The sequence below is a fragment of the Petromyzon marinus genome, unplaced genomic scaffold (assembly GCF_048934315.1).
Source record: "Petromyzon marinus isolate PM22_M1 ecotype Great Lakes invasive population unplaced genomic scaffold, UKy_Petmar_22M1.pri1.0 PM_Scaffold_349, whole genome shotgun sequence".
Classification (NCBI taxonomy): Eukaryota; Metazoa; Chordata; class Hyperoartia; order Petromyzontiformes; family Petromyzontidae; genus Petromyzon; species Petromyzon marinus.
Genome location: NW_027423334.1, coordinates 90,542 through 106,840, shown reverse-complemented (window position 1 = coordinate 106,840; position 16,299 = coordinate 90,542). Strand labels below are relative to the sequence as shown.

At 51.2% G+C, this 16,299-nt stretch overlaps 1 long non-coding RNA gene and 1 pseudogene across 1 annotated transcript; one reads left to right on the top strand and one right to left on the bottom strand.

Moving 5' to 3' along the window:
• Nucleotides 1-1,882: 1,882 nt before the first annotated feature.
• Nucleotides 1,883-2,230, top strand: LOC142923233 (peroxisome proliferator-activated receptor alpha pseudogene; annotated as a pseudogene).
• Nucleotides 2,231-10,903: 8,673 nt separating this feature from the next.
• Nucleotides 10,904-16,099, bottom strand: LOC142923234 (uncharacterized). The gene is made up of 3 exons (XR_012940622.1): nucleotides 15,706-16,099; nucleotides 12,252-12,362; nucleotides 10,904-11,630 (listed from the first exon to the last, which is right to left on the bottom strand). It is a non-coding gene; the product is annotated as an uncharacterized LOC142923234 (long non-coding RNA).
• Nucleotides 16,100-16,299: the final 200 nt, after the last annotated feature.

Sequence of the window (16,299 nt, the reverse complement as noted above, 5' to 3'; positions counted from 1 at the left end):
TCTGTGTGTGTGTAATCTGGAGTGTAATCTTTGTACGTATGTGTGTGTAGTCTGTGTGTGTACTCTGTACGTGTAGTCTGTGTGTGTGTAATCTGTACTTGTAACGTGTATGTGTAAGCCGTGTAATGTGTGTAATCTGTGTGTATGCAATGTGTGTGTGTAATCTGTATTTGTAATGTTTGTGTGTAATATGTGCAAGTAATCTGTGTGTGTGTACAATCTGTAGTGTTAACGTGTGTGTGTAATCTGTTCGTGGAATCCGTGTGTGTGTAATCTGTGTGTGTGTGTAATGTGCCCGTGGGGAGCAGTAGTGTCGCGGTTACAGGCTATACGTGGGATCTTTGTGTGTAACCTGTGTAATATGTTTGTAAATGTGTGTGCAATGTGTTTGTGTAATCCGTGTTTGTATAATCTGTGTTTGTGGGGGTGTGTGCGGTTTATGACTGTGTGATATCTTGAAACCAAGGTTGGTGCCAAAGAGCACAAGTCACGCACAGGTGACTGACTACGATGATGAGTTCAGCGGGGAGACAAAGGTGACTGGGTGTGGTCCCAGCCACACCACGCCAAATGGGGGCTCGCTGACAGCGGTCGTCTCGACGGCCTGCACAGCTGCATAGCAGCAAGTTTGTTGAACTTCTTTCGTGCCCAATGTAGCCACCCGTGCTCATCGCGGGTGCAGGCGCGGACCCAACAAGCTAAACACAAAACGCAGCTCTAAAGAAGTGAGTTTTGTCAATCTAGATGGCGATTTTAAAGTGCACAGCTCCCAGCTGATTCCTTTTTTGGGAAGGAAGAGGCGTTCCAGACGGCCGCAGAAAGCGTGTCCGCAAGCGCCACGCGATGCGGTGACCGCCGCCGTCGTCTGTGTGAGATGGCAGCAGCCGGAAGCCACCGCCACCGCCACCGCCGCCGCCGCCGCGAGGATGGCCACTGGAGTCGACGTGGGAGGGGAGGGGGGGTGGGCACTTTGGCCGATCAGACATCATCAGTGTGAGGGACCGCCACACCATGTGAAACCACTGTTGGGTTTGTGACAACAGCACGATGATGATGATGATGATGTTGGGGGGAGTTTTCAGTTTTCACGTTCGGCGGGGGGGGGGGGGGGGGGTGCGCACTGAAGGCCCCCAGTGGCTCGCGGTGGCCTTAGCACACGAAGAACACTCGCTGGCTTCATTCTCCTTGACGAGATGATGCAGGCTGCAGAGCGATGCTGCGGGCAGCAGGTGGCAGTGCGGTCACGGTGCTACCGAGGCCACGCGGTGGCCTTCCCTCTGCGTCTGTGTCCCTGTGTTTCAGCACTTGCGCCAACAGTGGGCTACGGGATATTTGTCTTCGTGTACACGCGTGTGTGTGTGTCTGTGTGTATGTATGTCCGTGTGTCTCATCGTGGTCGTATAACCTGGTGCGGTGGGTAAAATAAGCGCCACTGGGGAGACAAAGGCGGCCGAGTGTGGTGCTGGCCACACACCCCCTCGTGTGACGTCCCGGCCTGCGTAGGTGCTCGCTCACAGCACTTTCCCCAGCAGTATGCTAAGGCTACACGGGGGATCTTTGTCTTTATAGCGATAAACATGCCGCGCTACGAACCCAGTGACCCGAGTTCGATTCCCGCTCACGGCCAACACGTTTTGTCCGGGGAACTCGCGGTTTTCTCTGCCGTGTGTACACCACTCACTATCCCCAGTTGGACGTTCCACTGTAAGGACGGCAGAGCTTGGACAATTGTTGGCGAGCAACTCTGGGCCTTCCTTTCCCGCTTGCCTGTGGATTTTCTCGAACCCCTGAATCACCCTCCTCCCTGCCGCGTTGCGCGCCACGTGAAAGTCTCGGCCGGGCGAAATTTTCCCTCGCCGCTTTCTAATCGTCGCTCCCTTGCCCGCGCCCAGACCGACCGGGCCTCCTGGACGTGGGCCCCGTGGAGCGGATGCAGGAGCGCGTGCTGCAGGCGCTCGACCTGCAGCTGAGGCGCAGCCACCCCAAGAGCTCCTTCCTCTTCCCCAAGCTGCTGCAGAAGCTCTCCAACCTGCGCCAGCTGGTGGCCGAGCACGCCCAGATGGTGCACGACATTCGGCGCACGGAGGCCGACACGGCCATGCCGCCCCTGCTGCATGAGATCTTCAAGGACATGTACTGAGGCACCCCCCTTGGGTGGGGGGAGCCCCCTCGGCTGTACCCGCCCCACCCCCGCATTCTACCCCCCTAGACACACAACCCCCACCCCCGCTGCCCCTCGGTGGAAGGCTTTGACCTTCGGAAACTGAACTCTCTGAAAGTAAACACAACGGGTGGCGTGAGTGTGGGGGGGGGGGGCGAGCGGGGAGGGAGGTGGACGTCTAAACAGTGGCCCCCACCACCGCCACCACCACACAGCCACCACCGGAGGAGGGGGTTGTGGGAGGTCCCCACCCCCCAACTGCCACTGAGCGGGGCAATGGCTGTGGTCCGGGAAGTCGCAAACTCTGTTCGTGAGCCTGCGTTTGCCACCAACGAAGAATACGTTATGATGCTGTTGCTGCTGCTGCTGATGATAATGGTGGTGATGACGATGGTGATGGCTGGTGATGGCAATGGTTATAGTATTGATGCTGCTGACAATGGTGAAGATGGTGATGATGCTGCTGATGACAATGGTGATGATGGCATCGGGGGTGGTGATGATGGCGATGTTTGATGGTAACGTTTTTAGAGTGGTGATTGGTGATGGACGTGGTATTGATGATGATGATGTTGCTTGTTGATGAGAGGAAGATGATATTGATGACGACGATGGGGATGATGACAGGACACGTGATCTCACGCGATGCCATCTCCAGACACCTACGACCACATCACCTGGAGTGCGCCAGAAGCGAGGAGAGATTTTACGTTGAGCCTGCCCAGTGGTGCTGGCGTCAGACAGACATTGTGGGGGCTGCCTCGACCTTCGTCGACTCGCACGGTGTCTCGATTTGAACCGACGCTCGCCCGTGTCACGTTGGGCATGCACGCACACGTGTACACACACGTGTACAGGATCTCGATCTTAATGCGAACCAGCATCGCGCGTCTCATGCATCACGCCGTGGCTTCGTTTGGCAATCACCGTGAATTGGGGGCGGAGGGGCGGACGAGATGGAGGGAGCGTGGGGCGGAGGGGCGGACGAGATGGGCAAAGCGGCGCCCGAGACGGAAGAGCAGGAACAGGAACCTTCGACTCGAGGCCCACGGCCACAACTGGACGGCTTCCCCTTTCACTTTCTTCTCTGCCCGGTTCCGCTTTATGTTGGGGGCGGGGTGGGTGGGTGGGTTCAGCCACCAGCGCCGTCATGAAGGACGCGTAAACATTCACCCCCCCCCCCCCCGCGGCATCGTGGTAAAAATAATCCGGGCAACGCGACAGAGTGAAGAACGGCCAGTTCCATGTGACATCCGGGGGGGGGGGGGGGGGCGGAGGGTGACACGGGGGACAGCGGCTTGGCTACCGAGGGGTGGGCGGAACCATCGCCACAAATGGAACTCTTCAGGGACACTACCGGCTATGGATGTAAACGCATCTCCTCTGTACCGGGGGTGCTTGGGGCGGGGGGTTGCCACCTCCGAGTTCACAAAAACCGGGACGTATCGTGTGCAAGAGGATATCGCACACGGCCACGCAGGTGCACCCATTATTCTGGAGTTGTTGATGCCTCATTACTTATCGGAGCTTCCGTTGTTGCTCTCGCTCGATGTCTGTTCGGAACGCTGCTCGGCGGGCTTGGGAGTCCGGGGTTCCACGGCGTTGGGCGAAAACCGTCGGAGTGGCAAAGCCTGCCCGATAATAATCCCGTACGATTCAACTCTCTTTGTCCCACGTTGAAATAATCCTGTCAGCTGCGTTGCGAAAACGAGACTGACGCGACGAGGCGAAGTGGATGCGGCGTGGCCGAAATGACTCCCAACGATTGGTGGGAAATGGTGCACCGCGTGCATCATCATCACCACCATAATCACCGTCATCACCACCGCCATCACCATCACCACCATCACCACCGCCATCACCACCATCACCACCGCCATCATCATCACCACCACCATCACCACCAAGGCGACCACCACTATCACCACCATCACTATCACCACCATCACTACCACAACCATCACTACCATCACCACCACCACTACCACGACGGTTCTCATCAAACTGACAGAAGCGGGGGTAGGGGGTGTGGGGGGGGCTCGGCTCTCCCAGGAGGACGTCAGAGCTGCCTCTTCAATAACGAGAGGTCGATCTCGGGGGGAAACCCCGGGACAGGTGGCAACCCTAAGCACAGTCCCTGCGTGCGTTCACCTCGCCATCTCCGCACGCCGAGATTCGGGAGGAGGTTGCGGATGTGGGACTCTAGAGTCGAGATTTATCATCTCAGGGAGGGAGGGGGGGGGGGTGAGAGTCTGCCTCCTTCGTTTCGTGTCGTCTCGGTTGCGTCGTTTTGTCCGATTGTTGGTGTCGTTTGTTCCGTCTGCGTTGATGTCGTTCCGTCTGCGTTGGTGGTGTCGTTTGTTCCGTCTGCGTTGGTGGTGTCGTTTGTTCCGTCTGCGTTGGTGGTGTCGTTCCGTCTGCGTTGGTGTCGTTCTGTCTGCGTTGGCGGTGTCGTTTGTTCCGTCTGCGTTGGTGGTGTCGTTTGTTCCGTCTGCGTTGGTGGTGTCGTTCCGTCTGCGTTGGTGGTGTCGTTTGTTCCGTCTGCGTTGGCGGTGGTGTTCCGTCTGCGTTGGCGGTGTTGTTCCGTCTGCGTTGGTGTCGTTCTGTCTGCGTTGGCGGTGTCGTTCGTTCCGTCTGCGTTGGTGGTGTCGTTTGTTCCGTCTGCGTTGGCGGTGTCGTTTGTTCCGTCTGCGTTGGTGGTGTTGTTCGTTCCGTCTGCGTTGGCGGTGTTGTTCCGTCTGCGTTGGTGATGTCGTTTGTTCCGTCTGCGTTGGCGGTGTTGTTTGTTCCGTCTGCGTTGGTGGTGTCGTTCCGTCTGCGTTGGTGGTGTCGTTCCGTCTGCGTTGGTGGTGTCGTTCCGTCTGCGTTGGTGGTGTCGTTCTGTCTGCGTTGGTGGTGTCATTTGTTCCGTCTGCGTTGGTGGTGTCGTTCTGTCTGCGTTGGTAGTGTTGTTCTGTCTGCGTTGGGAGTGTTGTTCCGTCTGCGTTGGCGCTGTCATTCTGTCTGCGTTGGTGGTGTCGTTCTGTCTGCGTTGGCGGTGTCATTCCGTCTCGTGATTCCCGAGCCGATTGTCCGGCAACTCTGCGGGTGCCTCCGCGTGCCGGGTTAAAAGTAATGAGAAGAACCGACACTCGTTCGCGGGCGCGAAAATACTCTATGCAATGTACCTGGAGCCAAAAACTAATTGATGTAAATAATCGATCATTAATCGATGAATAATCGCTACCCCCGTATTCTCCGGAGTATAAGACACGATCCGGAAAGTAAGACGCCACTCCGGGTGTCTTCCCTGTGTAAATTAAGTTAACACCGTACACAGCTACCGGAGCATAAGACGCACTCCCAAACGTTTGTTTTAACGTAGCGTGACGGGGGGCAGGGGGGGGGTTATTGAGTGCGTCTAACAATCCATAGATTATTCTCATTGTCTATCGCTGGGCTCTTGGGGGGCGGGGGGAAGGAAGGGGGGGGGTGATGCTGTGAAGGAGCGAGGTGTAGACTTGTGCACCACACACACGTCCCGTGTATTTGTACATATCGCAGCGAGACCAGGTGCTGTTGATGATGACGGGAACAATGGAGCAATGCAAGGAACTAAAAGAGGAGGTGGGGATGATTGACGACCTTGGGTGGTGGCCTCGGTTACTTTCACCGGTGATGGTGGGCGGGTGAGTGGGCAAGTGAGTGGGTGGGTGAATGGGTGGGCGAGTGGGTGGGTCAATGGGTGGGCGAGTGGGTGAGCGGGTGGCCGAGTGGGCGAGCGGGTGGCCGAGTGGGTGAGCGGGTGGGTGAACGAGTGGGCGAGTGGGCGAGCGGGTGGGCGATTGGGTGAGTGGGTGGGTGGGTCAATGGGTGGGCGAGTGGGTGGGTGAGTGTGTGGGCGAGTGGGTGGGTCAATGGGTAGGCGAGTGGGTGGGTCAATGGGTGGGCGAGTGGGTGGGTCAATGGGTGGGTGAGTGGGTGAGTGAGTGGGCGAGTGAGTGGCTGAGTGGTTGGCCGAGTGGGTGGGCGAGTGGGGGGCCGAGTGGGGGGCCGAGTTGGTGGGCGAGTGGGTGGGCGAGTGGATGGGCGAGTGGGTGGGCGAGTGGGTGGGTCAATGGGTGGGCGAGTGGGTGGGTCAATGGGTGGACGAGTGGGTGAGCGGGTGATCGGGCGGGTGAGCGGACGGGTGAGCGAGTGAGCGAGCGAGTGAGCGAGCGAGCGAGCGAGTGGGCGGGCGAGTGTGCAGGCGAGTGGGTGGGCGAGTGGGTGAGTCTGCGGGCAAGTGTGTGGGTGAGTTGGGCGGGCGAGTGGGTGGGTGAGTGTGCAGGTAAGTGGGTGAGTATGCGATCGAGTGGGTGAGTCGGGCGGGCGAGTGGGTGGGCGAGTGGGTGAGTCTGCGGGCGAGTGGGTGAGTGTGTGGGTGAGTTGGGTGGGCGAGTGGGCGAGTCTGTGGGCGAGTGTGTGGTCGAGTGGGTGGGCGAGTGAGTGAGTGGGTGGGTGAGTGTGCGGGGAAGTGGGTGAGTGGGTGGGCGAGTGGGCAAGTGTGTGGTTGAGTTGGGCGGGCGAGTGGGTGAGTGTGCGGGCGAGTGGGTGAGTGTGCGGGTGAGCGAGTGGGTGAGTGTGCGGGCGAGTGGGTGGGTGGGTGAGTGCTTGAGCGGGTGAGTGGGTGGGCGAGTGGGTGAGTGTGTGGGTGAGTTGGGTGGGCGAGTGGGTGGGCGAGTGGGCGAGTCTGTGGGCGAGTGTGTGGTCGAGTGGGTGGGCGAGTGAGTGAGTGGGTGGGTGAGTGTGCGGGCGAGTGGGTGAGTGTGCGGGTGAGCGAGTGGGTAAGTGTGCAGGCGAGTGGGTGGGTGAGTGCTTGAGCGGGTGAGTGGGTGGGTGGGTGGGTGAGTGGCAAAATAGGGAGCGGTTAGTGGTAGCGGTTAGCTCCGCACTGCGCCACGAACCCTGGCGACCTGATGTTCGACTCCCGCTCACGACCAACATCGGCAATGATTATCTGAACCCATCCTGGGCCTCCCCTAGGTCGACTCGGCCTCAAGTGCGTCCATTGACATGGTGCGTTGTGTCAGCATCACTACTGGGGGAGACAAAGGCGGTCGGGCGTGGATCGAGTGGATTGGATAGAGAGATATTGCGTGGTTGAATATTATCCATAACACACGGACTCCTCTACTTACGAATATATGTGAATTACGAACTTTCAGAGATATGAACAAACCTGTCCGTGTGTCCAGTTGCCTGTTCGGACCGAGAGTCGTGAGTTCAACCGCCATGCAATAGATGGCGGTAGTGACATCTACAGAACATGAAGAACCGAACATGAAGAACCAGTGGCATCTACATCCACAGAACATGAAGAACCAGTGGCATCTACATCTGTAGAACCAGTGGCATCTACATCTGCAGAAGATGAAAAACCAGTGGCATCTACATCTGTAGAACATGAAGAACTAGCGGCATCTACATTTGCAGAACGTGAAGAACCAGTGGCATCTACATCTGTAGAACATTAAGAACTAGTGGCATCTACATCTGCAGAACGTGAAAAACCAGTGGCATCTACATCTAAATGAGATTATATAACTTTTAATGCCATTCCCGGGTTAAGTGTACACGCCATACAACATGTTTGGAATCGACAGGAGTAAAGTTGGACTTACGAACGAATCGACATATACGAACAGACATATGGAACCCAACTAGTTCCTAAGTAGAGGAGTCTCTGTAGATTTTGTTGGGTTACATCGTGTGAATATAAATGTGTCGTTAAACCCACCACCACCCGACACAGCCAATTAGTAAGGTGTGTCACGTAAACAAAACGTGGCCAATTCGTTACCAGTACAGCACACAGCGGTTGTGTGTTGGAGAGTAAACCCACTGCAGCATTTACAATATGAGCCCCGTGACGTTCCGCCTGTAATTACAACTCAGCATCATCAGGCGGACAGCCACAGAGCTGTGGATAAATCCTCCTCCTGCCCGGTTCTTGAATAGCGGGACATGACGTGAGATCATTACTTGTGAATCAGTGTTGCGAAGGCCAGGGCGCGGGGGTGGGCGGGGGTGGTGTTTAATGTTTGCGTAAAAATTACAATGCTTCGCGCGTGTGTGGGGTTCTAGTAGGAAGGAGGAGATGATGAGACGTCAGCCAGCCGGAGGGGCGGCATTGCCGGCCGGGAATGTGAGTGCCGTAGGCTTTGCATAGACCGACCAGTAGCAAAACTAAATAATTTTTTCAGTACTCTTTGGTTCTATTCGGTAAAGTCACGTAAAAAAACAACAACAAAAAAATTCACGACGTTTCGGCCACAACACAAGTGGCCTTCATCAGGTGAAGGGAGCAGACTGTCTAGAGGACAGCGCTGGAGTGAAACAGAGCCAAGCTCAGACCGCGACCTTTAAGCAGTGTGAGAGGGAGCAGAGCGCCTTGACAAAGGAATTAGCATAAAAAATAGCATTTAATTGGAGGACTTAGCATGATGAACGATGTACAGGGGGGGAGCAAGTGTCGACCGCACTTGCTGGCCGACACGTCGCGGCATTTTTTATTTATTATTTTGATTATTATTTTTTGTTGATTTTTTTTACGTGACTTTACCGAATAGAACCAAAGAGTATGGATCCTTGCAGTCACGAAAGCTTCAAATCTAGAATTATTTTTTCAGTGTTATTGTATACCAGATAAGCGCCCTGGCTCTCACAAAGCAGATGGCTTGACGAAGTGGCTGCTGATATCATCGCACGTCAATGTATTGCAGCACAAATAATACTCTAAACCCCACGATGTTGATTCTAAAACGTGGAGGGGGAAAGCTGGAGAAGCCGGAGACGAACAAATCCACACGACCGCGGGGAGAGAGACGCCGCAAACTACAAATATACAGCAGGGTTCAAGGTGGGGATCGAACCCACGGCATCCTGCCTACCAGGCGAGGTAGTTAACATCTCCTAGCAACCGTGGCAGCAAGCGCGGAGGCACGAGGTGCACCCCCTCCCCCCGTTGGTGGCCAAAGCTACGAGCTGCCCCCCCCCCCCTGACAACCACCATGGTATTTGATTTCAACAACGGCATCAAAGAACAACAAAAAAGTTATTGACAACGCAGTTCACGTAATTTTTTTAAAAATGAAAATGAGTCCATTTACGTTCCACGTTTTATTTAAATTCAGTTAAGAGCAGTAACGTGATGTTACAAAGAGGTAACTAGGACTATGGAGCTGTGGTGGCTGCATTTTGTGAAGATGGAGCGCCTCCTACAGCATTAAATGTTTGCGACCGTGAGCGTACGGATGATGTGATTAGGGCAAGAGGAGCCGCGATGTCTCATAGCCTCTGGGGTGCGACCGTGCGAGACAAATCAAATATTGGGGCCTCACCTTGCCGCACCCCCTGAGCTGATAATGTAGTCACTACGTCACTGATAATGTGGTTACTACGTCACTGATAATGTAGTTACGTCACTGATAATGTAGTCACTACACCACTGATAATGTAGTTACTACGTCACTGATAATGTAGTCACTACGTCACTGATAATGTAGTCACTACGTCACTGATAATGTAGTCACTACGTCACTGATAATGTAGTTACTACGTCACTGATAATGTGGTTACTACGTCACTGATAATGTAGTTACTACGTCACTGATAATGTAGTTACTACGTCACTGATAATGTAGTTACTACACCACTGATAATGTAGTCACTACACCACTGATAATGTAGTTACTACGTCACTGATAATGTAGTTACTACACCACTGATAATGTAGTTACTACGTCACTGATAATGTAGTTACTACACCACTGATAATGTAGTCACTACACCATTGATAATGAAGTTATTACGTCACTGATAATGTAGTTACTACGTCACTGATAATGTAGTTACTACACCACTGATAATGTAGTCACTACACCATTGATAATGTAGTCACTACACCACTGATAATGAAGTTATTACGTCACTGATAATGTAGCTACTACGTCACTGATAATGTAGTTACTACACCACTGATAATGTAGTCACTACAGCACTGATAATGTAGTCACTACACCACTGATAATGTAGTTACTACGTCACTGATAATGTAGTCACTACACCACTGATAATGTAGTTACTACGTCACTGATAATGTAGTTACTACGTCACTGATAATGTAGTCACTACACCACTGATAATGTAGTTACTACACCACTGATAATGTAGTCACTACAGCACTGATAATGCACTGTGTAACAATGTTTTTTGTTCCTGGGTAGTAAGTGTTATTTCCTAATTGCTTATGCCTCAAAAGTAGAGAAGATGGAAATCATTATCCACAAACTTTGCTTTTGTGACCAGGACAGTGATATTTTGTAATTTACATATTTTCCAGAACATTCCAGAAAGATTCAGTGCTGAGTAAACTTGGAGTAACTTCTAGAACATTCTAGAACTTTCCAGTAATATAAATAGTAGTATAAATACAGGGGCCTTAAGCCCACCAGTTCATTTTAGTTCCAGCTGCCTAAGTGCATACATATCTGCATTTTTCCGAGATGGCATCAAGCGGCTGCAAGCATCCGGCAGACGCATTTTGCTCTGTCTGTGGCCAATTTATCAAGACAAGAGCGAAAAAGCACTCTGTGGAAGCATCTGCTAAGATGTGTGAGGACTACAAGCCATATTTCGACATGCCTGTCGAGGATCAAGACAAACCCTGGGCACCTTATTTCACCTGCGAGCAATTAAAAAAAAACTCTGCACGGTAAGATGGACAATTGTTGCTCGTAATTTTATGTTATGAAATTTGTAAAAAAAAAAGAATTGTAAAAGTTTTACATTTGAAAATGTTTTACAATTTTCAATGTTGTTGAAAAAATATAACATATGAAAAATGTTGCGAGAATCTTACAGTCATGGGTGAAATATATATATTTTTGTAAGATGGTACAGAGGGGAAAAGAGAGCCATAAAGTTCGCTATCCCAAGAATTTGGCAAGAACCCACTAACCACTGAAGCAACTGCTACTTCTGCATGGTGGACCCTTTCAAACGTATGACTGTCAAGAATGCACCTGCTATCACTTTCCTTCATCCATCGCCCCGGTGCCACAATGCCATGAGCTACCCGTACCCACTCATCCGGAGAGAGAGCAGCAAGTCAGAGAGCGAAGAAGACGTTGTAGATCCAGATGACAATTTCAGAGGTGGAGCTGAGGAGAGAAACCCATACTACCCCAACCAAAAAGACCTCAACGACTTGATCAGATATCTTGGTCTCACCAAGCCCAATACCAAGCTTTTGACGTCTAGGCTCAAGCAGTGGAACTTGTTGGATGAAAGTGTGCAAATCGCACATAATTTTCGACCTTGTGATTGCCCAGGGGTAGCGGTGCCGGCGACGACGGCGGAGGTGACAGTGATGACGATGATGGCGGTGATGGCGTTGATGTCGAAGTGCGGACGAGCTGCGATTCCGTCACCGGTAATCTGATGCCACCTGGCAGGGGATAAGAGAATCAGTTTAATTATTTAGTTTTCGTGTCTATTTAACTGTGGCATAATTATTTGTTGCCGCGTGTGATTTCAATGTCTGATATGCAACAAATATTGTGCCAAATATAACCAGAATTGTGCTGTTCAGGTTATGCATTGGGTGGCGTGTCGAGACGTGAAGCATCCATTTGGAAATATTTTCAGCGAGCAGTGCACATTTGTGACGGCGAACGACCCTCGGGATCGGACATGACAAAACTACTCCTGAGAATCTGTTATCCGATTGGTTGAGTAATGGAACCGGTAATCGGTAGGGAAATCAATCACTCAAATAAAACATATAATCAGATATCGCAGCTCTAGCGGTGAGTGGTGCAGGGTGTAGTGGTGGTGAGCGGTGCAGGGAGTGGTGGTGGTGAGTGGTGCAGGGTGTGGTGGTGAGCGGTGCAGGGTGTGGTGGCGATGGTGAGCGGTGCAGGGTGTGGTGGCGATGGTGAGCGGTGCAGGGTGTGGTGGTGAGTTGTGGTGAGTTGTGGGGAGTGGTGGTGAGTTGTGGGGAGTGGTGGTGAGTTGTGGGGAGTGGTGGTGAGTTGTGGGGAGTCGTGGCGAGTACGCCACCGCTCACCTCCCCGTGCGTGGGACCTCTCTCTGTGCCACGTTCCGCGTGCGAACCGCACAGCGAGCAGCACCGCCCCAACGAACGGGAGGAGGAGGAGCAGGAGGAACTGGAGGGATCCTAGGAGTGCGCGTGGGGGAGGGACATGGAGAAGAGAGCCAGCAGAGCGGCTTAGGACAGACATTACGGACTCGACTCCCCAGCGACTTATACCCTGGGATTCATTTTCTAAATGCTGCTAGGCTGGCTTGCAAGTAGGGACTATTGGTATAAGGCACTACCACTACAACACAAGGTATCCCTGGTCCACAATAATCCTATATTATTGTACCATGCAATCCTATCTTGGGTAGCGAAAACAAGTCGTTGCCTTATGGACAGACCCCCCCCCCCCCACCATAGGAATGTGGAATTTCCACCGCTGGTTCTCAGCTGCAAACCACAGATGAGTACCTCTGTAACTCTCATTCGAGCCGGAAATCACTTTGCCTTTAAAAAATATATATATTTGTATTATATTATTCCTACACGTGTTTACCGTGGAAAGCCTCACTATATCTTCCTTCCTTTGGAGGGTCCTGCCAAGTTTCCGCAGTAAGGGGGCAGTAATTGCTCTGCACAATGCCAATTGATTAACTCGACCGACTTTCAGACCTCATTCCATTCTCCTTCTCTCCCCCCTCCTCCGCTCCGAGCATAGATGGACTCGTCCGCCTCAACAACCGCTAGTCGCTGTCCGTGGTGCTAACGTTAAGACAAAAACGCCACTTTTTTCAAAAATACATTCTTGCTGTGGTTTTCACACCTGATGATGATTGCTTGTGTTGCAATCGAAACGTCGTGAGAATGTTATTGTTTTATTTTATTATTTCCCTTCTACGTGACTTTACCGAAATAACCAAGAATATCTTCTTTGGTTCTTTCGGTAAAGTCACGTAGAATGAGAATAAAATAATAAATTGATAAAATAAAATAACACAATATTCTCACGACGTTTCGGCCACAACACAAGCGGCCTTCATCAGATGAAGGGGACGAGACTGTCTGGAGGACAGCGCTGGAGTGAGAAAGCCACGCTGAGATCACGACCTTTAAGCTGTGTGAGAAGAAACAAAGCGCCTTGACAAAGGAATTAGCATATAATTTAGCATTGAAATGGCTGAGTGATTAGCTTGTGACTGGTCACAGAAAAGGTTATGTTAAAGTTAAAGCATACACATCCGCAAAGGCACCCCTTGACAAAGGAATTAGCATAGGATTTAGCATTGCAATAGCTAAGTTAAAGTATACACATCCGCAAAGGCACTCCTTGACAAAGGAATTAGCATAGAATTTAGCATTGAAATAGCTGAGTGATTAGCTTGTAACTGGTCACAGAAATAGCTATGTTAAAGTCAGAGCATATACATTCACCGAGGCACCTAGTACAAATCAAACAGGAGAATTTAGCATTGAAATAACTAGGCGAATTTAGCATTGAAATAACTGAGTGATTAGCTTGTGACTGGTCACAGAAATGGCTATTTTGAAGTTAAGGCCTACACATCTGAGCTATTCACAGTAACTGGGTATACAATACAATATATAATGAATACTATATAGTGAACCAATAAAAAATACTAAAATATAAATTACCTCAATGTTATCAATAAACTCTATATTCTCCAATCAGCTAAGCTACCAACAATAAGTTGTTATATATCACAATGCTATATGGCGAAAAAATGGGTGGATTCTTACCCTCAACTTTAGCACCACGGATAGCTACGGGCCCCGTTCAGACGGACGAGTTCATCCATGGTCGGAACAGAGGAGGGAGAGAGACAGCTGCGAGGCGCTATTATACTCCATGTTGTAAACTATACCATTAACCGTGGTGCGAGAGGTATTAAGAGTCAATGCCAGCGAAAAAGCTGCGGTCTGAAGGTAATCGTAAAATACAATTAATTAAGAACGGAAATGGTTTAAAACATCTTTCCAATGGTTACTAAGCCAGAATCCATCTTCTCGGTTGAAACTGTCCCCCATTTTTCGCCATATAGCATTGTGATATATGACGACTTATTGTTGGTAGCTTAGCTGATTGGAGAATATAGAGTTTATTGATAACATTGAGGTAATTTATATTTTAGTATTTTTTATTGGTTCACTATATAGTATTCATTATATATTGTATTGTATACCCAGTTACTGTGAATAGCTCAGATGTGTAGGCCTTAACTTCAACATAGCCATTTCTGTGATCAGTCACAAGCTAATCACTCAGTTATTTCAAAGCTAAATTCGCCTAGTTATTTCAATGCTAAATTCTCCTGTTTGATTTGTACTAGGTGCCTCGGTGATTGTATATGCTCTGACTTTAACATAGCTATTTCTGTGACCAGTTACAAGCTAATCACTCAGCTATTTCAATGCTAAATTCTATGCTAATTCCTTTGTCAAGGAGTGCCTTTGTGGATGTGTATACTTTAACTTAGCTATTTCAATGCTAAATTCTATGCTAATTCCTTTGTCAAGGGGTGCCTTTGCGGATGTGTATGCTTTAACTTAACTATTTCAATGCTAAACTCTATGTTAATTCCTTTGTCAAGGGGTGCCTTTGCGGATGTGTATGCTTTAACTTTAACATAGCCTTTTCTGTGACCAGTCACAAGCTAATCACTCAGCCATTTCAATGCTAATTTTTATGCTAATTCCTTTGTCAAGGCGCTTTGTTTCTTCTCACACAGCTTAAAGGTCGTGATCTCAGCGTGGCTTTCTCACTCCAGCGCTGTCCTCCAGACAGTCTCGTCCCTTCACCTGATGAAGGCCGTTTGTGTTGTGGCCGAAACGTCGTGAGAATATTGTTATTTTATCAATTTATTATTTTATTCTCATTCTACGTTACTTTACCGAAAGAACCAAAGAAGATGAATCCTTGCAGTCACGAAAGCTTTATATCGAAACCAAGAATATGTTGTGGGTTTACTCTCCAACACGCTATTTGGTGTGTTTTGTTTACGTGACAAACCTAATTGGATGTCGGGTGGTGGCGGGCTTAACGACAGATTTCTATTCACGCGATCCAATCCACAGTCCTCTACTATGGACAATATTGGTCGCGAAAGCCTACTCCGTTTCGTTAAACTTGAAAAGATCAGATTGTAGTCGTTTACGAACGATGCCCGAACGTGAAGCGAGTGGCGAGCCTGAGGCCTTGCGTACGAAGAGGCGGCTCCCCACACTCGGAGCGGCAGAGCAGCAGCAGCAGCGGCGGCTGGGCGCTGATCCACGCCGGGCCACAGAGCAGCGCCGCCAACCCCCCCCCCCTAGCCATGCGGGCAGCAGCAGCAGCAGCGCCGCCAACCCCCCCCAGCCATGCGGGCAGCAGCAGCAGCGCCGCCAACCCCCCCCAGCCATGCGGGCAGCAGCAGCTGGGCCCCCACGTTCGCCTGCAAACTGCTCACACGACGAGGCCATTCACCTGGGGTCGTCGCGATGAACGGTCGCGATTCGAATTGGTAATCGATTTCTCTCCACCCCCCCCCTCCCCCGTTCACTCTCTCTACTTCGTATTTTATCTTCTATCGATCTCGCGTGCCCACTGTTGCTCGCTCCATCGGCATCAATGTCAGGTGAGATAAAACATTTTCGCGAGCCGTTGGCCCCAATCTTCCCCACGGTCGCGATTCGATTCATATAGTTGCAATCGATGTCTCTCGGTTAGTGTTAACGTGAGTCGATTATTAATCATGTGTCATTCTGTCTCCGTTTACAAACAAAACAATTGAAAAATAAACAGGGGACGTCTCATGGCGAACCCTCATCGATAGGACAGCCGCAGTTGGGAATTCAACCAAATAGCGCTGCGAACCTGAGTGGATCAGGGTGCGATGAGGCCTCGATTCGTTGAGAATCGATGAATCGTGTGGTGGTCACGTGGGCGGCGCGGGGCGTGGCCTGTGGGCGGCGCGCGGCGAGGCCTGTGGGCGGCGCGGGGCGTGGCCTGTGGGCGGCGCGGGGCGTGGCCTGTGGGCGGCGCGGGGCGTGGACTGTGGGCGGCGCGGGGCGTGGCTAA